The sequence below is a fragment of the Linepithema humile genome, chromosome 1 (genome assembly GCF_040581485.1).
Source record: "Linepithema humile isolate Giens D197 chromosome 1, Lhum_UNIL_v1.0, whole genome shotgun sequence".
Classification (NCBI taxonomy): Eukaryota; Metazoa; Arthropoda; class Insecta; order Hymenoptera; family Formicidae; genus Linepithema; species Linepithema humile.
In genome coordinates this window covers 43,142,148-43,165,525 of record NC_090128.1, presented here as the reverse complement: position 1 = coordinate 43,165,525, position 23,378 = coordinate 43,142,148, and the positions used below count along the sequence as shown (strand labels likewise).

Genomic DNA, 23,378 nt, shown 5'->3' with positions numbered 1-23,378 from the left:
TTTGATCACTTTGTGAGAAAGTAAGAGATTCTGAACGTAGTGTAAACAACTTGAGGAGGATAAATGACCATATACGACATATTGATTCCATGATTAAGCGGAAATGTTTATCTGCGGTCGGAGAAACTCAAGTTATTCAATGCCAAAGTGTTTGTCTTTGCGTACGCAGTAATATCTTTTCTGTAAAGATAAAATGTCCGCGTTTTTCATCTCGTCCTTTACGAATTTTATTCAAAAAGGCCGAATCTAGAGCATTCGATTCGCTTCACGGCACCACAGTTGCATCGCAGTAAAGCCAAAGGATGACCCACACAACCGTTATACTCTTCGTTCGCGTGCATGCACGAGTAATCTGAGAGTATGCTTCTTTTATCCGTACTTATCTTCCACCACGTTTTCGTTGAATATTTTTTGAGCATCTACTCGTGCATGCCGCGAAGCTGGTATAAAGAACTGCAAGGAAAACACTTGCATCTGGATAAAAAATTTTAATTATAACTTAATATTTCATCAATACCATATTTTCTGAACTAATTTAATGTTTATCTTTGTGAAATATTAATTTTTTATATTGTTTTTTAGTAAACTGTATTCTTTAGTAAACTATATTAAATAATTGCTACTTAATTAAAAGTTAACATTTATTGCATTAAGTTTTAGATTAAAATTTATATTAGATAAACTCTCTCCGTCTTTCTCATACACACACATACACGCATTTCTCTATATACATGTATGCATGTATGTGTATAATGTACACGTTTCTTACGTACATATTAAACTATAAATAAAATTTTATAAGTTTTAATAAAATTAAAAAATTTTATTTTATAGCTTATTAAATCCGAAATGAAACGTTATCCACTTATTATGATATACAAGAAATATAGTTCAAAATTGCTTTCTTCTTAAATTTTTTATATTATTATAATTGTTATCACATTCTATTACTTTATATTTTAATTTAGTTTATTTACAGATACAGATGCGTTTCAAAAATTTATTTTATTAGACTAATTTTATATCATAAATAGATAAAATTAAAAAAAAAAAATTTTTATCATTTAATTAAATCCATTTTATGTAGCGAACATGCGAAAAACAAGAACTAGATATGTTCAAAGTGGTATGATATCTAATGCCACATTATTTTTATATTATATTTCTATTTTATATTATTATTTATAGGTTCAAACAATTATACCAAAACTAGAATATATTTTTACATTTCTTCAGAAATAATTACTGCATTAAAACTATTTTATAAAAGTTAATGATATATTAATAACGACGTGACATAAGAGTAATCACACTGTAAAAAGAGTAGAATAGAAATATTTATTTTTATGTACATAAAAATTAAAAGGAATAACTTTTAACTACACTTTTAATATTCAAATATACAAAAATAGGAGTTTTTTTTTCAATTCTTTGTAGTCGTGAATCAGAATATATTTTCCAAAAAAATTTAAATATTCCAGATTACCATAGTAAAGGAGCAATCTGCAATTTTTTAAAATGTTGAACGGAAGAAAAAAAGTTCATAGAATTTATATACGTGTTCTGAAAAAGGCGAGACACTTGTACGTCTCCTGTTGCGCAAAACTGCCTTTACAAGAATCACCTATGAAACGAAACCACGAGAAAGCAATTCCACCGCGCTCACAATTAAGTTTACAGACGAGATCGGGTGTCCGACGTACCATTTCCTCACGGCGAGACGCGCGAGCCGGGCAGAAGCGATGAGCAAAAAAACAGACGAGAGAAAATCGATCGGCCGAATTGGACTTAATAATACACAGCGGCTATGACCCGGTTATTTCCAAGCAAAATGTCGAAGCTGTCGAAGATAGTCCAACTGGGATATCCTTAAATGGAATACGTCAGTATACAAACGCCGAGAGATTGTGCGATAAATTAATATGGTTATAACTATTGACTACAATTGGACTGCAAGTTAAAAAATAAAAAGGAACAATCTAAAACATTTTTTAATTCTAAATTTGCAGTCTTTCAGAAAAAATCTTTTCTTGGTACTATTTATTTCTATCTTTTTTTTACAAAAATAAAAAGGTACGGTACGGTAGTTCGATTATAGCTGACAGCTCTAAGCACATAATTTATCGTGCAATCTAATTTAATGAAGTATTATATTTTATTTTCAGAAATATTAATCGTGCAGCACCTCACTGAGTGTTTAACTCTATTTAAATGATTGATTTCATATTTACTTCAACTTTTACGCTAAGTGTTCAGTCATTGCTCATTTTTGAAAATTTGCTTTTAAGAATCATTATTTATATTACTTGTATAGAGGAATACAAAATAATGTTTATAAAAAATACAAAAATCCCAATTTTAAAGACGTCTTAAAAGCGTCTTAAAAACAATATAATAATATAGAGAACAATAATATAGACTGGTAAACTAGACCAGTAAGAGACAGATGTTTTATAACGCTCGAAAAAATAAGAGAAGACGCCAGTGCATTTTTTTATAAAAAATGTCCACCATTAGATTGTTTGCCATTATCTTATCTTATTCTTCTACACATATATTATAATTTCTACTGTAGTATGCGGTTAAATGATGGCAAAACACCTCATTCATTTAGCAGACCTTTTAGCAGATCTATTCTACAATTCCTAATGGCGCGTATATTATGTAACAAAGATATCCTTTCTGAAAATGGCCAGCGACCATGGTTGAAACACCAAATCAAAGACGTAATCTTCTCAAGACTCTAAGCTGTCTTTGAAAATTCCAGAATCCCAAGTACCCAGCTATGACTCTGTAGCGTTCTACGCGCAAGCTACGAAACTAATTAGCGCGTTACGGTTTACATAGCGCGTAATACGATATTAAATGTAACATCGTAGTGGTGTTCATGTTTAAAGGCACGGCGCCGTGGATAGGGAATTAGATGCACGTGCCTGAATACGAGAGAAGTCCAACTCGTCTATAATTCATGCAGCGGCGGGAACAAAACGGCACTGTAAACTCACCTACCTAAATCACTTGTTCGCGCCCGAGAATCCGGAGAATATTCCATAAGGATTGGCCTTAGACGCGATGAATCAAATTGCGGCGGCGGGCACGTCGAACGAATAATCGCGAAAATATCGACTGCTTAGTGTGTTCCGATTCTTGCGTTCGCCGGCCGCCCTCACGTATCTCCTTTGCGGGATTATTCGCATGAATAATACAATATTTCCGTGCCACGAGCCAGATGCAGATTCCGTCCTCATAAGCCGCGCCAGATTCGCGAATTTACGACTTGTTTTATAACTTTTGGCCGTTGGAATTGTTGCGAGATTATATCTACACGGCAGCTCGCGATTTGCGGCGTTAATGTGTTCCTGAAAACTACGGAATGAATTATAACATGATGAATGAACGAAATAAAATACGACCTGTTACAAATGATGGTATCTCGCCGCCGTATGAAAACATTTTAATTGCTGAAAATAAGTATTCGACGATTTTCGAAATGAGAAATTATGATAATGTAATATACAAGTAATAGAATAAAAAACGAAAATTGCAAGGCTAATATCAAACTTCTTGATATCTCAATTATTAAAAATAAAAGTGATAAAATGAGTTTATAATTAAACCAAGTATACTGTAATTAAATACAGACGAATTAATTTTTCCAGAATTTTCAGTTTTAATCTAATCATTTTCGTATCCGTCTGTTACGCAACAAAACAATTTGCGATGCGGATTGTTAGCACACATTATTATAACGCATATTTTTTACAAGACCGGTCGCATTAAGCTGAATTCAAAGGTCTTGATGTCTTACCCAAGTATATTCATTCGCCGCTCTGTGTGTGTGTGTGTGTGTGTGTGTGTGTGTGTGTGTGCGCTACGGAATTAATACCGACCGGCTTAATGGAAGGGTGGAAACAACGGAACGCTGCGACGACAACGAAAAAAGACGACGGTGACGGCAACCATAGCGATGGTTTCATCCCGACGCCATCGCCACCGTCGCCGGCATCAAGAGTATATTCTTCTACTTGGCGACTCGCACCACCCTTGCAAGTTCTTATTTCCGATTCTTTTCTCGCGATTTTCTCATCCTGACTTATTCGTCATCGCATTCATTCATCTATCCACGTTCTTGCTTCGCACCAACGATTCTTTTTCCGTTGCGCGTCCTACCATCATCCACAATAGTGGATTTTTGCATCGTAAGAAATTACGGAAATTATAATTGCTAGACCATTCATATTTTAGAGAACAGACAAATTGCGAGAGAAAAAATAAAAAGGAATTTTGTCGCATTGTCTACAACATTTGAATGATTAAGCGGACTAGTTAATTAAATTAATAATAATGAATCGCAACTTTCCAGGAGACATCACGGATAATTATCCGAACACAATATGTATTTTAGACTTTTGTTGTAAAAAAAGATTTGATATATATATAAGCCTCTCAGAGAGAGAGAGAGAAGTCAAACTGATTAACTTCGCTTTTTGCAATTTTTTCAACTTTAGTACTTTTTGTAATTTTTTTCAGTTTTAGCATCAAAGCACGTGATTTTGGTGCTTAAGTTTTCATAAATGAAATTAATTGTTGGAGTTTTATTTGATGGAGTTAGTTTGGCTCATATATTAGCTTTGGCTCGAATAACATCGCTTTTATAATTCATGCTTTTAGAAAATAGTTTAATGCTCATGGAACCCACAATACTCAGCATCAGACATGAATATTTAAGCAATTACGCGAACTTTCCGACCATATTAATTTAGCGGCAGCACTATATTGCAGAGGCGGAAAGAACGCTTTGAGAAATTATTGCTGACAGGATCTTAATTCATCAGCGGAGCATGAACAAGCAAAAATCCCATGATGCCGCCAAAACGTATGGAACTTTCGCAGGGCACCAGCTGCCGCCGCGAGAATTCTGTCCTGCCTCTCTCATATTCTCGCTGTACGTAACGTAAACGGCATAACCCGCCGTGCTAAGACCCACGGCATAGTAATTCCACATTTCATTCCGCGTGTCAGGAAAATTTCTGCTACACCTCGCGAGCCATAAATCTTGCAACGCTCGCGGTCCACGAAGGGATATTAATTAACGCGCGAATCATATACGCGCGAGAACACAGTAAAATATTTTCATACACTGGGATACGGCAAATACACTAAAGTAATTACGTAGTTAGAGAGAGGAAGGGTGAGAAAACAAGAGAAAGAGAACTGCTATACTGACAGCATTAATCGTAAATGCGCGAATTAAACGAGCACCCGCTATGAAATTGCTATTAAATGACCGCGCATGTAACACAATGAACAACTGGGAGGATGCCGTTATTTGTTGTTGTTGTAATCTACGTAACAATAAATTATTAATGCATAATTCCACCAATTTTGAATGTAGCGAGCCGATATGTGCCAATGATGGCCGACGCAAATTAGCCAACGCGAATTTTCGCAATTAGCGCATCGTCGCGGGATTTACAATTGATCGATGGGTTCTAATCAATTCCACTTTTATTAGAATTGTTCAAATTCTGATTCTCAAAATTAATATTTATATAAGTTTTAAGTTATATTTTAACTTAGTAACATTATTTTATAATTCAATTAAAATTTTTAAATATTTCGAACATCCAAAAATTTATTCCAATTTATTATATTACAAATTTTTTGTAAAAAACAGTAGAATTATACAATACCAAAGTTTTGATATCAAACGGATTACGGTTCTCAATTTTGATTTTGTTTTGCTTGTATTTTCTATATAAATATTGACGAATAAATTTCGAATTTTCTCACACGTCGGCACGCGCGACACGCGTGCACACGACACGCGCTATCCTCAGTGAGAAATTCCTATTATCTTCCGGGAATTTCCATCTGCAGCCGTACTCTTCTCCGCGCGCGCTATTTTCTGTTTCGGAATATTTCTTTTTTTCCAGCAAATGCCGCTTTGACCGCGTTCCTAGACCGAGAAAAAATAAAATATTGGCGGCGGCGCATGCATTCCCCGCAGCCACCCACGCTGAAAGCTGACCCGTTATTTATCGAGAATTGAAATTCGGAGACCGCGACGCTCCCAGGAATTTCATTAAAATTATGGCTTAGATATTGGAAGGCGAGTCGACAGCACCCGCGCGTGAAGGATTGTTTGGAGAACGTGAATCGACTGCTTTGCGATGCACATACCTCTTATGATAATATAAAATATTTTTTTTAAATTTAAAAATGTGACATTTAAATATAATACAATTAAAATAAAAATAATAAAGTAACGATAAAAATTATAAATAACGCTTTGCAATTATGAATCAAGTATAGTGAAATAACTTGAATATCTTGACTTCCACGGATGCAAAAAATTAAGAAAAATTCGTTCCAATCTCTAAAAAAACTTTTCAATCTTTTATATCAAATTTACAGGTGTAACAGTGAGATTAATATTACATTTACACTCTACATATCACATTACGTTCGTATTATGATTTATACCATATTTGTATCTGTAAAACTGTCTGATTTTGACCGACGAGTATGCTTTTCCAGTTATGCGGAATATTTAGTCATTTATTTGGCTCTCAGTCAGTTTCGCGGCAACGAAGTTATGGTTACTGTTAGTTTCATCGCATATGCGCATTACTCTTCGTACGAACTAGGATACGAAACAAGGACGATGGTTGCTTCGTATTAGTCGCGGAGCTCGAGTTTTCGCTGACAAGAAGATGATGGATCGTCCAAGCGATAGAGCGACAACACGCAAATTTAAAATGCGAGGAGAAACTTAGCAACACATTATATGTCGCTTTGATCGAGTACACTTCCAAGTGTATCTTCAATTTTGACTTAATATTGCAAATGACAAATGAGAAATTTTGTTATAAAATGATAATGCTTGTAAATTTTTGAGAAGTTAACGTAATTCAATTATTTTGTTAATAGAATTTTCAAGCGCGCGTTTTAATTAAATTAGTAAACATTATATTTTCCATGCGTAAATTAATTTACAATATTAAATAAAATATTTTATTTAACAATATTAAAAAGACATATTCTTTTTATATAACATAAAGCAATATAATAGTACAATTTATTTAATTACTTTATAATTAACTTTGTGTAAATTTATTAAAATATTCGTGTTTCATGTTAAGAGAGATCTTGCTAATCTTGCTATAAGAGTTTTAACAAAAATTATTGCTCTATCTTTAATTTAACACATGATATAAATTAAATTATGTAATTTGCTTGTACTTAACAAATAAACAAAGATACAAATAAATGGCTAAAAGACAGAGATAGATAAACTTCACTATTAAGAAGAAAAACAGAATTACAGGAATTCTATATCTTTGCAAGTTCGATTTATTTTAAGGTAGGTTTTCCTACGAGCTCGGACTTCTTCCCTAATTTCCGCTATAATCGTGTTTCACGCCCTAAGTGGATCAGTCTGTATACGTGCTTGCGCTAAAGAACGAAAAAAGTCCTGCTTACGTCTTTATGGCGGAGGAAAATATTTTTGCAGGAGAGAGAGAGAGAGAGAGAGAGAGAGAGAGAAAAAAGACAGCAAGATTACTGGCGATGGTAAAAGCGATGAGGCCCCCGCGGCCATTCGCAAGAATCCACGCCGTTTCACTTTATCGTTCTCATCGTTAGACCGACCGTTCTAAAAATACGGAAACGTCACCATGTGTCCCGGAGGAATCGCAGTCTCGCAGTCAGTTTCGCAGTTGATCGAGAAAAGGGCACACCGCCATTGTACCCGGGAAAATTCACCACGAATCGCGTTTTAAGCGTTTCGCCTTGAAATTACTTGTACAAAGCAGAGACGCTCAGTAGATATTCTCAGATTGATTAGACATGAAAATGTCTTGCAGAGTTCGAATTTGAAGACTGGTACCGTCTTGACACAACAAAGGTTGACACAAACAACAATCTTTCAAACAGCTAAATTTTCAAACAACGAGAAAAGTACAAAAAATATAACACGAAATTTATCAAACGCGATATTTTAAATAATAAGCGTCAATTATTATAAAAATAATAATAGTAATATACATATATAGAGAGAGAGAGCAATTGTTTTATAAATATAAATTATTACTTTTTATATTTTTCCTTTATTTATTATATTATAATTACTTTTATAATTTAAATAATATTCAATAATAATTAAACATCTCCGTGTATTTATAACTATCCAACATTCCATTTCGACAAGAGTTTGTGATTCTTATCGAGTCTTACGGGTTAAGCGATCAAGTGCCGAACTTCGTGATTCCTTAATGCGCTTTTTAAAGAGCGCATTGAAATAGTTCGACGGAACATACTCCTCTGTAATTCAATCGATTTGAAAAAGTATCGGTTAAAAGTTTGCACGGAAAAGACTGAAGTTCTGCAAAAATTGCGTTTTGGCCACTCCGTTGGGAGTTCTCGCTTTTATCGACTTCACTTAAGAAAGTAAAAAAAAAAGAAAAAAAGAGAAAATCGCGTTGTACTCGTAAATTGCTTTCCGGCTTTGCTAAATTTTTTTTTTCTTTTTTTTTTTGGTAATATCCGAGAAAAAGATAAAATCGCACGAAAATTGCAAAACTTGCGGAAACTTACAAAATGCATACGACACATACAATGCTGATATTTTCGATGTAACCATATAGAAGATAAAAATAAAAAAAAAAAACTTTTCTCCCAGACTTGTCAGATATTTTAGTGCAAAGTTTAAAACTAAGAATGCAAATATAAAATATATTCTCGCACAAACTTTGCGTTGAAAAATTTGTAATCTATTAAAAAAGCAACCTATGATTATAAGCATCAGTTTATTAAATACATTGCTAAAGTTTCACCTTATTTAATATATTTCCAAAGATTCTCAGGCATTCCAACAAACAAAGTAAAAATTTATTAATAATAACAGTTATTATCCATAAGAAAAATTCCGCTATAAAAAAATAACAAGAAGACAGCGACGTATTCATCTTTATCGCGCAATTTGGAATTTCCGATTTCTTAGAACAAAAGTTTTAACATTATTATATAATTTTGTAAATTTGTAGTCAGACAAAAAATCCTTATTTTTAGTGTTATATCGTCATCATATTTGGAATGATTTTTCGCGAGCAAACGGAAGTAATACCAATTATCCCAAGAGTATTTCAAACACTCTTCTTCGAGTAAGGCGTGCACAATTATTGCGATTACCGTAAGCTTCATTTGTCGAACCGTGAAACTTGGAAATAAAATTTTAAAAGCAATAGCAATGAAGTTAACACACCGGCAGTTAACTGCGCAAAGCTAGTTAGGCGAGTCGTGCTTGCAAACGTTTAGAGTTGCACGTGCGGCATCGAAGTATCTACGCTCATACAAACGTTCCTACTCTAAACTCCTTAGAATGAATTTTTCTTACTTTATCGAATCTACAAAGCTAGCTGTAACATCAAGCTCTCAAGAGTTCCAGACAAAAGTAATTAGCAGCAAATGGTTATGTCTCTAAGGAGAAAAATTGGAGGAAGAATTATATAGATAATTCTTAAAAAATATAGAGAATAAAAATAAACAATTTAAAATAAATAATTGGTGTCTATACATATAGTAGTAATCCCGAATTTTTCTTTCTTTTGTATTACATGACAAAATTGCGAGAACATTTTTTCCTTTTGTATGTCACATTAGCGTCAAAAAAAACTTGGACGATCATAGCTTTCGAAATAATTTATAGATTCTGATATCTCTCTCGAGATATAGAAGTAAAGTTTCGAAATTTCTTGCGACTGTTCGATATCTATAAGTAATCGCAATACAGAACATGCATGAATATCGGAATATATGCATGAGAATAGACCAGTCTATTTGAAGACGCTGCTTACGTCCAAGGTCATTTCAAAAAATCCTTACAAGTTCCCAAGATATTTTGGCATTAAATATTATGACATAAATATAAAAAATAACAGCGAGAACTTTTTGTAAATTAATCTTTTTTATTTATCTTATTTTTTGAAAAAAGAAAATATTTTCCAAAACTAAAAATTACAGAGAAAATCGACTTTGTCTCGAAAAAAAAAACGATCTTTTCTTCTGCATTAATAAAAATTAAAACTTATTAGATCTTAAAAAAAATTTATCATATTTAAATTAAGATTAATATATTCAACAAGTTATATAACTAGATAAAACTTTGAGAATTGATTTTTAAATTTATCATACTGTTATATTTAATTAAATTTCTATTAATTTAAATTTTATAACATATTTATTTATATTTTTGACTAGTAAATATTATCTCAGATGACAATATTTCTGTAGTCGCTATCCGCAATTAAAATATCCTGGTTACATCGAAATCCGATGTGAAATTTTTCGAAAAAGAAGGAGAAGACAAGAGCAAAAGAGAACACACATCTCTCGACAAAAATATGAGTGGATGGCGACACGGAAAGCAGGCGGCAATAAAAGGTATCGACGTATGTTCCACGGACATCAACATCGCAGAGTGAAAATTCATTCCGCCATCTCTCACACCGAAGAGGAAAGATCCGGTATCGGAATTTATCTGTCAAACAAATATCGTCGAATAGGAAAGGCGAGTAAATAATTAATAAACGCAAATATGCAATCCTGAGATTACAACTTGTTATAATTTCACTTTTCAAGAATTAATAAATTTAAAAAAACTCCACACTTTTAATAACTCGTTTCTGCAATATAAGAGCAATAAATAAAGAATATAAATCGGAAATTAAAAACGGAAGATCCAAACAAAAATGATTATACGCGGTAGCAAAAATATAACACAAAGATGCATTTTCCCTCAACAATAAAACAGTAAAAAAGTAGAAATCTCTTCTTTCTCTTTTAATCATGTTTTTTTAAAATATTTTTTATCGCAATACAATCGTGAATTTGCTTCCCCAGTCCTCTTCCGAGTTCAAGATTACATTTATCATGATGCTCGCGACTGATTACACGAAAAGGAAAAGAAAATCACTCTTCTCGCATTTCACAGCGACATGTTAGCCGCGAGCAATATCGTTGCCTGTTCGTCACGGGCGACGATTGTACGGTGAAAACGAGCTATTCTGAAGCGCGATTCCCGGCGACAAAGGACAACCAGCAGCAGACATCCTCGAAGCGATTCAGACGCAGCCTCGCAGGCGGACGAATTTTTCTTTTGCACCAACGTGTACGAAAACGTGATGATCCATTGTTGGGGGAAGTCGCGCAATCCCCGACGGACAGTTCGCCGAGTGGAAGAACTGCGGAGGGATGGCGGCAAGAGGAGAGTGCAATAACGTCGGCGCGTTAATGCTCGTGGAAATAATGTATCGGCCGTGGTAGTGTAAATTTCACCTACTACCTGGTCGATACAGCGTAAATATGCGTGAAGAGTAGGGGCTCGAATATACGTGTGTAAAGAGTGACATGTGTGCGCGCGCGTGTGTGTATATATATGTATATATATATATATATGTGCCTGAATGTGCGTGTGGCCGTGTGCATGCGCGAATACTATGCAACTAGAGCGGGGAAGGAGAGGAGGCGCAGGGGTGCGTGGTGTAATGGCCTGCTAGCGAGGGTGCATTAAAGCGGTTTATGTGTGCGAGGCGGATGCGGGGTTACTTTTAACCCGCCTCGAATGCTGCTCTCATTGAATACGTAGCAAAATGTCCCGGTAGAAAAGTTCGATAATCGACGCGGGGTTGAAAGTTGAGAGGATTCGTGTGAGTCTCGCGTCAGCACGAGATTAATTACGAAATTAAGGAATTTCAGCGTTGAAATAAAGCGATAAAAAATTGCAAAGCTTTCATCTCGCGATGAGACCCGATAATGATAAAAGATGCAAATCACATTCCTAATTTGAAACATTAGAATCAAAGAATATATGTGCCAATTTTTTAATTTTTTATCAAGTTAACTCGTAATTTTGAGAAAAAATTTATGTTGAGTTTTTTTAAATTTTAATTTCCAAGAGAACCCAATTCTACAACAATACAATATCATTTATCCGATCGATTCTTCGTTATAGTTACACGAATAATTCATAAGAATAATTCTGTCAAGCAATATATCTATAAGAACGCAATTATCACGTTTACATAGCCATCTCACGACGCCATTGTACTCTCGAATTACCCCCGTTCTGTATTCATGAGATTCCTCGTCTGTTTTTCAAGTCAGCTCTCTGTACAGCTTCATGGAAAATATTTGCAATCACCTTCGTGATTAAGTCAATAAATTGTCGTCCGAGCTATTGTCAAAAATTCAATTTTTCAATACTTTGGGTACATAAAAGATGTATTATCATTGAAATCTGCGCTCATCAAAATTGTATTTGTTTCCCCATTTATAATCCCTATCTTCGTCTCTTGCATAATTATTACATGACACTGGATATTAGTCGTCATCGCTAAATGGTTATTGACTTTTCCACTGTGTGAGATTAAGGTATAAGATCAACGTAGCAAAAACAGTCATTTGCCGTAAAAATCCATCATCTACGATTAATTTGTTTGTATTTCCAATCAGACGTACAAATCTGCGCAAGCAGACATATGTATGTACACGCGTAAAGTACAGAAATGCGTTTACGCCAATCGATTACTAGGTTTCAGAATGCGCGCTCATTGCCGATACAATTACAAGTGAGCACAATATGCAATTTCAAAGATAGATATTGTGTTTCAAAGTGATGCCGTTGCTCTATGCAGTATATAGATATTACAACAAACGATAGCGCGTTAATTAATGGAAGCCGTGCTACTCGATAAAGGAAGAGCCGGAAGTGTGCGAGAAAGATAGATGGAAACATATTCGCTTCGTCGCCATTAAAATTGTAATTAACGTATGGTAATTGCAATCCACGCGCTGCGACTTGCTTTTGTCGTGTGTTTCGTGCACGATATAAGAACGGTGAGGTAAGATTTCGCGAGTAAATCGTGAAATTCACATTTCAATAATTCTAAGGTCCGACGACGATAATATTCAGGGAGAACCGCGAGCGGAGCGAAAGGAGTCTTTCTATTAAATCGTTAAAGCGCTTTTGTTGCGAGCGACGGTACAATGGACAAAATGCGGATAAGGGACGATGAATGGCGGAGATGTCATTTGCAGAGAGCGATGATGCACTCTCACGGTAGGTGCATTAAGGCGGTTTATGCACGCGAAGCGAGAGAAGCATCCACTTTCGCGAGCCGCCTTCGCCGCCGCACCGTTCCTGCCCGCGCAACCGCGACGGATAATAAAGGTAGTAAAATGCGTTTAAATCAATAACCAAGTTAGACACACGCCAAGGTACAGGATGGCTTTCAAAGCCATTGCAATTATAAGTTAATTTTTCTGTACGACAAAAAAAATTATCCATAAATTTCGTATGGAAAGCATTAAAAATTATTTTTAAGACATTAATGTTAAATTAAAAATAATATTAAAATTATTAGATAAATTTATTATTATTAGATAATTTATTATAAGTTTTTTTTAAAGTTATAAAAAAATCGTCATTTTTAGGGCTAAAATTCGAAATAATTAATACACAAAAACAGTAAGAATATTCGTGTATGATTTATGTAGAAAGTATTTAGGACGTAATTACGTTCCTAGAGTTTCTCAAAAGTAAGGGAACTTTGTTGGTATGTGATCTCAAAGGAGAAGTTTAAGTAGAAGAAACGTTTTTTTCCCAATCTATTTTTAATATATTGTTACAAAGATGTATTCCGTACACACCCTGCCATTATTTTAATCTTTAGATCGTGTACAAATGTTTTCTTCAATAATTTATGCTGCTTTATCTAAGTAAGATGATAAAACGCACAAAGAAATCGTGTAAATATAAATTAACGCTGACTGAATTTAAATTCACTTTTTAATTGCAATAACAATTAGTAACATGAATAATCATAAATCTCATTAATTCACTATTAAATAACCCACACTGACGCAATTTAGTCTTAAGCCTCAACAGCTTACGTAACGAAGTAAAAGAGACGGAAGCGTTCGCTTTAACAGATTTTAGATGCAAACGCACGTTCGCGACAAGCGAATAAATTATCTCGGAGAGCTTATCAAACGTGACGAGCGCATGTCGAATTCGTATGCACGGATCGCGCGCGTCACATGCTGCTAAAGAATTATCGCCGTCTCCTTTCCTGAACGATAAATCACACTCCGATAGCGCGTTATCGCTCGCGCGCATCGCTCTATCGCACATACGATGGATATTTCCGAGGCATGAAGATCCACTCGGACAGCCGCCGGGGCTTATTCTAATTTATATCGGTGCGAATTAAAGGATTACTTAATAAACGCGCTGAATTATGGAGTCGGATATGACCATTTCGATATATCGATCCGGTCGCAGCCGCTGGCGGAGTATGAACCGATTGCACGAACATTTGCGTTGAACACTCTAATCATGCACTTCTATGGAGCTCTTCGCTTATATCGGAATATGTATGTATAATAAGTTTTTACTTATTATACATAGCAGAAAGGATGTTTTAAATGTTTTCGTGATTTGTTTCTACATGATTATGTAGATATCTACTTCAGAAATTTTTAAAACTTTTTTCATAGCGTAAAATGAATTAAAGATCGTAATTTATGGAAAAAATTCTTATTTGAAACACCTATTTTAAACACATTTTCAATATTTATAGTTTTAAATTGTTAAGTGTTTTCGATTGAACGATTTGAATCGATCCAAGCGTGATTAATCGCTATTTTAATATCAATTCAAGTCTTTTATTAACGGAAATGCTAATAAAATCTGATTCAATAACGTCATTAATCGCTTTCGGATAGATATAATAATAAAAATATAAATATAAATAAAAATTCGGATAGATCGTTCAATCGAAAACACTATAAGTTAAATTGATATGATTCAAATTTTCCTGATATTACATATCTTTTAATTTTTACCGTATCAAATGTAGGTAGCTAATAATTCGAAAATACACATATAAATCTGGCAAACTTGTAGATTTAAAATAGCTGCTAATTTCAAATTAGCGCCTGTTTGAAGACACTATTTTATGGAGCGATTTCACGAACTATAATAGCATTAAAAGGCAAAATTAAAGATTTATTAAAAGATAGAAAGGTATCATGTTCAAGATGGATGATGGATTAAAAGAGAGAGGCTTAAACGTAGAACGAGCTTTCTCCATCGAGAGAGAGAGAGAGAGAGCTTTGACCTCCCTCAGCAGGCATAAATTGAAAACAAATTAAATCCCCGGGATTGAGTCGCGTCTGTGTGTAATTAATGTAAAACGAATCCGTAATCCGGAGTTGTATAAACATAAAATCCCGCGGAAACGGTCGTTATTGCGATCGACAGTGACAAATTTCACAAAAATGCACCGAAATTACGTTTCTCTTAATTTTCAATCTATATAGTCGATAATAATCAATCGATTGATTAAATACGTTTTGATACGTTTCAATGTATTGCCATTCCTTTTATCTGATTTTTTGATGCATTTGGCATTAATTTTCCATTAACAAAGTTTTGATTAAACGTTAATCCTTTTACAATATTTTACATTTAAATATGTGAATAATTAAGCCTTAAAAATATATAGTTTTTAAAATTATATCCAAACTAAAGCTCGGAGATAAAAAATTTGAATATATAAGTTTAGTATTATTCAAAATAATTTAAAGCAAAAATATTTGAATTTTGAATTTATATGCGCATATCAGCATACATTAACGTTGAAGCTTTGCTTGTTAAAGCTCCTTTGTTATCAATTACTTATAACTTCGAAACTAATGCTAAAACATTTTTGTTAAACAAATATTAATCCTGAAATTGATAAAGTGATTCTCATTTATAAAAGAAGCCATCTTCTATGTCTTTTAAATTAGGTAGCGATGCGTTGTGAGATGGCATTAAAATGCTTTCACGCCGGGATTGAGTAGCAATGTAACACGTGATGTATGAAAGATGAAACGCGAAGCGCGCACGTGTCTATCTTTTTGCACAGCCCCAATTGAAACACGTTAGTTATGCACCATGCAAACGCATGTATGGAATTTGCCTCGGGCTCGATCGACAAGAGCAACAAAACGCTTGTCGCGTAATTTTGCGCGACTTATATTCTAATAAACTATTCGTTTGACGCATTCATTCCCTTTTTAAAAAATTTTCTCTTTTTTTTCTCCCCTCCCCCCTCTCTCTCTCTCTCTCTTTGCCTGTCTGTCTCTCTCTATCTTGCCCCGAGCATGTAACATCGATCCGCACTGTCTAGCCTGCTCTCGGTGAATCTCTCGCTCGTATCCATTTGCGCGTACGACTCTCTTTTAATCCGTACGACAGATCTTTCGCCGGATCTAATGGATATTTTATCGCGAATATTTTTTCACAGAACTGCTTGATTTGTGCATTAAATAATCCAACGGTAATTGCACGCGCGCAGAATTTTGAATGTGCACGACGAAGAAAGAGTTGCACGGCACGGCCTTACATATTGACAAAGAATAATTATCCGGATATTTAGTCAGCGCGCGAAATACGCGCCACCGGGATGTTCCATTATGCTATTAATGCGCCTTCGTGATAGAATTTAGTGACATAGTTAGGCACTCTTAATACTCGCTGTCAAAGGGATGCTATCACTTCGGCGCGGCTTAAATTTTAGGGTGTCGTCTAGAAGAAAAGCTGGAACTTCCCACGACGTGGTTCAACTCTTATGTGTCGTGTTCTTAAATGGCTTAACCCCGTAAAAATCTATATGACCCAAATCTTTCTGCATTTAAATTAAAGTTTACAAGAAAAGAAAATTAAAACGGAATAGATATATTCTTATCTTAGATATATACTTTGAAATATAATTACGTGTAAATAAGCGCAACTACACTTAGACGTTAATTCTCATTTATTAAGCATGGGGATCGTTAAACTTAAAGCGTCTTTACGAAATAACGTTCGATGAGTTCGTGCAGTTAAATCTCAGGATAATTCCTGGGATTATTCATACTCTACTTTGTGAGATCCATACAAACTTTCCGTAGTAAAATTCAACGGAAGTGGATTCAGCCGGGCGACGGGTGGGACTGGTGAAACAAGAGAAAACGGAAACGCACAGGGAGAGAAAGAAAGCAAATTTCACTACTTCTTATAGGGCGGACAGTAAAAAGGAGCGACGAGGAAATTCTTTCTTTGAGTGGCTGGTTAGGAAGTTTTATGAGTTGCCAGAATCCGCGGAATGCTGAAAGGTCATTCAATTTTACGCGGTCTTTCTACGTCTCTCGTGACGCGCTTGTCACTCATATTGGATTCGCAAGTAATTGATAGCCGTAGCTATTAAAACAAGCCGAGAAAAAAGTGTTGCTTTGTCATGCTACGTATGCGTGTTTATGTATCTTTGATTGAGGTCTTTTCTGCATTGAACGGATATTTCCTTTTCTCGTAAACGGAAGCAGTTTTATTATACTGAGTGCAAGTAGCTAGTAAAAGACAAGTTTACGCATTTGAAACTAGAATCGATACATAGGAATCGTTTCAAATCTTTGCCCGGAAAAGCCACCTAAGAAATTGCCTCTTGTCGCAGCAAACGGAAAATTCGGTCAATCCGTCGATAAAGTTCTTGAATAAAACGTGCTGCGAGACTCTCTGACGTTTGCTGCGTTAAATGAAACTGATTTCTACTCTAAAAATAAGACAAGATCGCAAAGTTTTGATGCAACATAGCTTTGTCGATCAGTTTTAAAAGGATTTGTTCGAACAAGATTCATATAAAGTGTATAAAGCAAAACTCACAGTCTATCATTTTTTATCTTTATGAACAAATAATATCTTTCTTGATATTGTTACAAATAACATTTTATGTTTATTTCTCTAAGTTAAATATTTTTGTTTAATATGTGAAATCACGCAAGTATAACAAAATATTTTATTTTAATTTATTCAAATTAATCAATATCATTGAAAACAATTAAGACAAAAAAAAGAAATAAAAAATCAATATTCACATTTTTGCTATCGCAGAAGCGTAAAGTTACGAGTATAATAAGTGCATGAGAACGTCAATCGCAGAAAATGCGGAGTAGTTAAAGCAATTAACGCAGTTGCCACTGTGGTAACTAATTTTTTTTTGTCGTTAAAAATAGTCAACGGAATACCTTTCGAGCTCTCGAAATTCGATTTTCTTGCGCGAAACCGCATCGTATGGGCTACAAAATGTTATTTCCGCGTTTGCGTGAGCCATTCATGCGTTTCTGTTTGAGTCGTATTTGCGTTTAATGAAAAAATACCTCGGACGCCTGCGCGAAGCTATATATTCCCGATAACAACGATAAACAAAGAATACTTTACAGGTTTACGAGCTGGAGCGACGGCATCGTTACAACGGCATTGACGTGTGTCGTTACAGGAAAACGCTACAGCGAAGCTGTCAAACGTCCCGCGAAAAATTCGGTGAATTACGCGAAATTTCAGCGACGCGAGAAATACGCAACTGACATATGATATTTTCGTCGATTTGTCGACATGTGAGTATTTCGAGAAATATTTCTAACTCTGTGATCACCGTCAAAGCGAGTCAGCGAGTTGAGTCAATAATTTGAAGAAAGTTTTGAGACGCTCATCACGCAATGATAAGTCTCATATCTTATAGAAGATGACGAGATTGTTTAACATGAAAAGTTGCAAAGTTTAAGCGAATTAAATTTCAAGGACGCTAATATAATTGCTCGAGTAAAGTTTTTATTACTGAAATATTACAAAAATGTTCCTACCAATTCAATTAATAACTGCATTCTTGATAAAACTACATTTACATGAAAAGAGAAAATAAATTTATCTTTACAACACAGAGCAACAAATAAAATAGGTAAGAATTCAACGACAAACTGTGTTAGTGGCGTTTGTTCCCACGAACAATGTGATTCACGCAACTGGCAACTCTTCTTTGAATTATTTAAATTAACTACATTTCTCTTGACGGTAACATCAAACATACGTTAAAACGCATCTCTGTCTCCCAGCAAACAGTCACCCGAGTAGTTATATGCTCACGCTTAACGGAATGCTTAAACTGGTTTATTGAGTTTGCTCCAGTTTTTGACGCATGAAACAAACTGTGGTTTTGGACAAGCGTATTTTCATGCGTGTATCTATTTTATTCAAAAGTTCGGATTGAGAAGGGAGGAAATTTAGGCGTAAAGCGGAGAGTGATTCTGCGAGATACGCTCTTTTGAAAGTAAGTAACCGGCAAGACGCCGAAGGTATTGACGGCGATCATAAAAGCGTGCGAAAGTATGAGCATGCGGCCGTAAATACAGCACCAGGCGCAAAGTGTACATACAATATCTTTAATAAACTGCACCAAGTCGAAAGATAGATGCACCAAATTGAACACTATTGATGGATGACGCAACTGTTAGCTATTAAATTTATAGATAACTTAATTATAAGGCCTGCAGCGCTGTAAATTTTATATAAAAAGTATATAACATAAATATAATAATAAAAAATAAATATTAATAAGATAATGTCTAACCGACAACTACCTTTAATAAATAGTGTAATAAATTTATGTAACTCTATGGCTATTACTGATATTATTTTAAATTTATTTATTAGCTCCTTTCTTCCATCTCCCTCCAGAAAAAAAAGCAAACATAAATTCCAGTAGTCACTAAAACCGCTGCTCATAAATTAAAGAACACGATTATTTCTAAAATATACGAGTAATCATATCTCAATATTATAATTCAAACTGAGTTGATCAGAAAATTCCTATGAATTTTTGTTTTTTGTTTTTACCGAAAAATCCGAAAAAACTTTCTGATCAATCTAAATAAAATGTCTCCAAATTTGCAAATGCTAATTTGTTCTCGGCTTATATAATTTATTAAAATCTTTTTTAACATACGACAACATAATAAGAATTTCAAGGGTAATTTATTAAGCTTCCCTCCAAACTTTTGATAGTTTTCGCTGTAAGATCGACGTGGCGTAAATCGCGAACAGAGCCGGTCGGAATAATAAAAATTATCGAACGGCCATCGCGATGGTTGATAGAGAGGAGAGAAAATTGGGAGCGGAAGCGAACGCTGCCTCTGACATTAATTAATCATTCGCGAGAGGGAAGCGGTCGAGTTACTCGAGTCTGATGAATTATCGCCACCTGAGGAGCTGGCCTCAGCGATATACGACCCGCCATATCTGCCTACGATAATTCTCTTTATTCGAATATGCCGCAGGGAGCGGCAATTCGCTAACGATATTCGTTCGCGTGGCGTTATTAATACGGAATACCATGGCATGCGAAGTGTAAACGTTTAATTCATATGACAGTGAAACGGGATCTTCCGCCGGCTTTTTAAAAGCGTGACGTTACGCGCCGCATTTCTTTGCCAGTGAGATATGCTTGATTAGTTAGCGTGATAACGAGAAAGGGGCGTCCTCGGAGTTGTGTACACAAAACGCTCGCAGAGTACGATGTTTGATATGCGGGTATCATTAAGAGACTCGGACTCGTTAGAACCGTATTCACGTTTTACATGTCTCGCACAATGTACATACGAGGGGAGGTCAAAATGACATTTTCAATTAATTAGGAAATAAAAAAAGTCTCTTTATTTTTTTATTCTTCCTAGTAGTTTAATTCTGACCCTCATTTTCATAATGTAAACATTGCATAATGAAACACTAATTAAGAAATAAATTAATTTTATTCCTAATTTTAACTTAAGTGTAATTAAAACGTAATAAAAATGTGATTTAAATTAGAATTTTATTCTCAATTTAAATAATTGAAAAGAGATTGAGATATATATATCACTTTTAGTTTTTTTAATAATAATGTAAACAGGCAATGTTAAAAGACAAGATTTTTGAAACGCATGATGTATATAAATATCAAGCTAATGAAAAATTTAATCTTCAAAATATTCGAGGAAGATAGCGAGTGCATGAAAAAATGTCATGCTTTCATTTGCGTTATTAAACACGATAGAAAGATAAAATGGATAATGCTTATAATAATCACGGTGCAAGATCCAAACTGCAGAATAAAGCGTATAGACATATCGATATGTCATAACACCTGCTACTACAACGTGCAATTATCGACAGTACGAATACAATTCCCTCATATTGCGCTTTATAAAACGTCGAAGGAGTAAAACCCGAGTAATATCCGAACGAAATGTGAAATACGAAACGAAAGATGTTATTGCACAACGAGCTCTCGTAGATACTTGTTCCAATATTACGTATCAAGATAATCGAAACGTAACCGGCCGCTTTGTTTATAAAAATTTACATATTCTCAAACGTATAATGAGTTTACTGTTCTCTCTAGTAATGTAATCAAATTAACAATCTCTGATTAATCTTAAACATTTAGCATAACAATACATCTAGTAATTATACATCCAGTCTTAATACATCTAGTATTATCAACTTATGCAAAGAGGAAAGAATTAATTTTCAAACAATAAATAATAAAAATATGTCTCTTAAGAGTCTAATGGATCGCTTACAATTATATAAAAAATTACTTTACAGCTGATTGAAAAACGCTATACGACGAAAATAACGATTTCATATATTTTAATAATGATATCGTACGCCAATCTTATTTTCCTCTTTTCTGCAGGCAACATCATTAACATCGTGTTCTTTCTCATATTCTCAAGCCGCGTGCACATTGGCGAAAGAAAGCACAATACGCACGCGACCGAGTTTCCTACCGCGAGCGACCTTTTCACGTACATTGTTACCCTCGAAGACCAGCATGATAGTCGTCACCAGCTGAAGCGTGTCACGTGCCAGACTCGAAGAAGACGACTTTTCCGGGAGAAGAGCTACCCAAACTTTTCACTGAGACGTCCGTTTCACAAGATTGTCGTCGAATCGCGGGGGAACCAGGAGAGAAGGGACCGACGAAAAAGCAATCGCAAGTACAGGAAGAACCGAGGGAGACGGAGAATGCGTGCGTTTAATCGTGTGCGTTATCACTTGGAGAACCACGTTGAGGCGGATCGCGAGCAGGTTGGATACCTTCAAGGAGGAGATCGCGCGTAGAACTGACACCTCATGCGCGCGGTCCAGCTACCCTCAGCATCCAGCGGTGGCGGCGGCAGCGGCGGTGGCGGCCGAGGGGGATAAAGCCGAGCACGCGCGAAATTCCGTCCCTCTGCGCGCCCCTCGGCGGGTTGCAGCCGCCCGGCCGCCCATCCACTTCCTCTCCTCCTCGTCATCCTCGCGTCCAACGCGGTTCTCCTCTCCTCGGTCAACCTCTGCCGCTAGCACTCTATGCTCCCTGTTTTGTGCCGAAATCGCGCAATTCTCCAGAGAATTCGACTTAACCCTACTTGCTTGCTTATGTCTATATTGCGTCTTTTGTTTGGAAAGTGAAACTCTGGCCATAGAAATAAGTTTCCTTTATTTACAAAACATAAACGTATAATTTTAAATTAACTAAGCTTATTAAATAAGGATCAACTTTTGTGGAAAAAGTGAAGTTAATCTATATAATAATCGTGCTTTTTCTCTTTATTCATAGTTTGAATATTTGTAATATATAAAAATTATATTCAAGCTTTTCATAAATACCAGCTATATATATTTTTTTAATATGCAATTTAATAATTTTCTTAATTATTTAAAGCAATTATAATTAGAAAAATCGATAAGCAAATGCCTTTAACAGCAGAGTTGTGTCTCCGAGCATCACATAATTCTTTTGCGCATTTCTAAAGTTCTAAGCTTTTTCCATACATATCTACTACATTTAGTTTGCTTTACGACGATCTTATTTCGTCTTAATTAGCAAGCTTACTGTAAACCTAGAAAGAGTGAAAAAGTGAAATTAGAGAGAAGACCCCTACATTTACTATATTTTTTCTTGCCACGTTTGCAGAACTCAATGACTTCTTATCGCAGATTGCTGGTGCAATATTATATAGCTATCACAGAAAATATTTTCAATATGAAATATTTGCGTTAAATTCCGTACAAACTGAATCCAATTATTAATAATTATTAACAACTCGGTCTCGTGTATTATAACGAGAATTTTTGATACATTTTTTTGAATATTGTACTATAAAATGAATTAAAATTATTTTATAAATTCTTTCCTACATTGCCTGCTATTACTCGTTAGAATACTCGACATTTATTACGTCCTCTCTGTAATTGTCCAAAGCGAATACGCGAACTGCCCAAGCAAATTCTACGCCAAGCAATTATACCGCACAATTGCACGAATATTGCACTTTAGTAGAAAAAAAATTGTGCTTAACTTTTCGCAAGTTAAATTAAAAATTTAATTTCCGCAACGACATTGACGCGCATGTCTTACCGGTTTCTAACTGCGAAATTGAGGATGACAAAACTTTTCTGCATACTCTAACTATGCAATTATGATATTAAA

At 34.9% G+C, this 23,378-nt stretch overlaps 1 protein-coding gene across 3 annotated transcripts in view; it reads right to left on the bottom strand.

The window, feature by feature from the left end:
- LOC105675848 (cell adhesion molecule Dscam2-like) overlaps window positions 1–22,179 on the bottom strand; it is a 145,637-nt gene extending 123,458 nt beyond the window's left edge. For all 3 annotated transcript variants that reach the window (XM_067347810.1, XM_067347808.1, XM_067347812.1), the window contains exon 1: window positions 21,713–22,179. The gene's annotated coding sequence lies outside the window, so the exon portion shown is untranslated. The remainder of the gene's footprint in view (window positions 1–21,712) is intronic.
- Window positions 22,180–23,378: the final 1,199 nt, after the last annotated feature.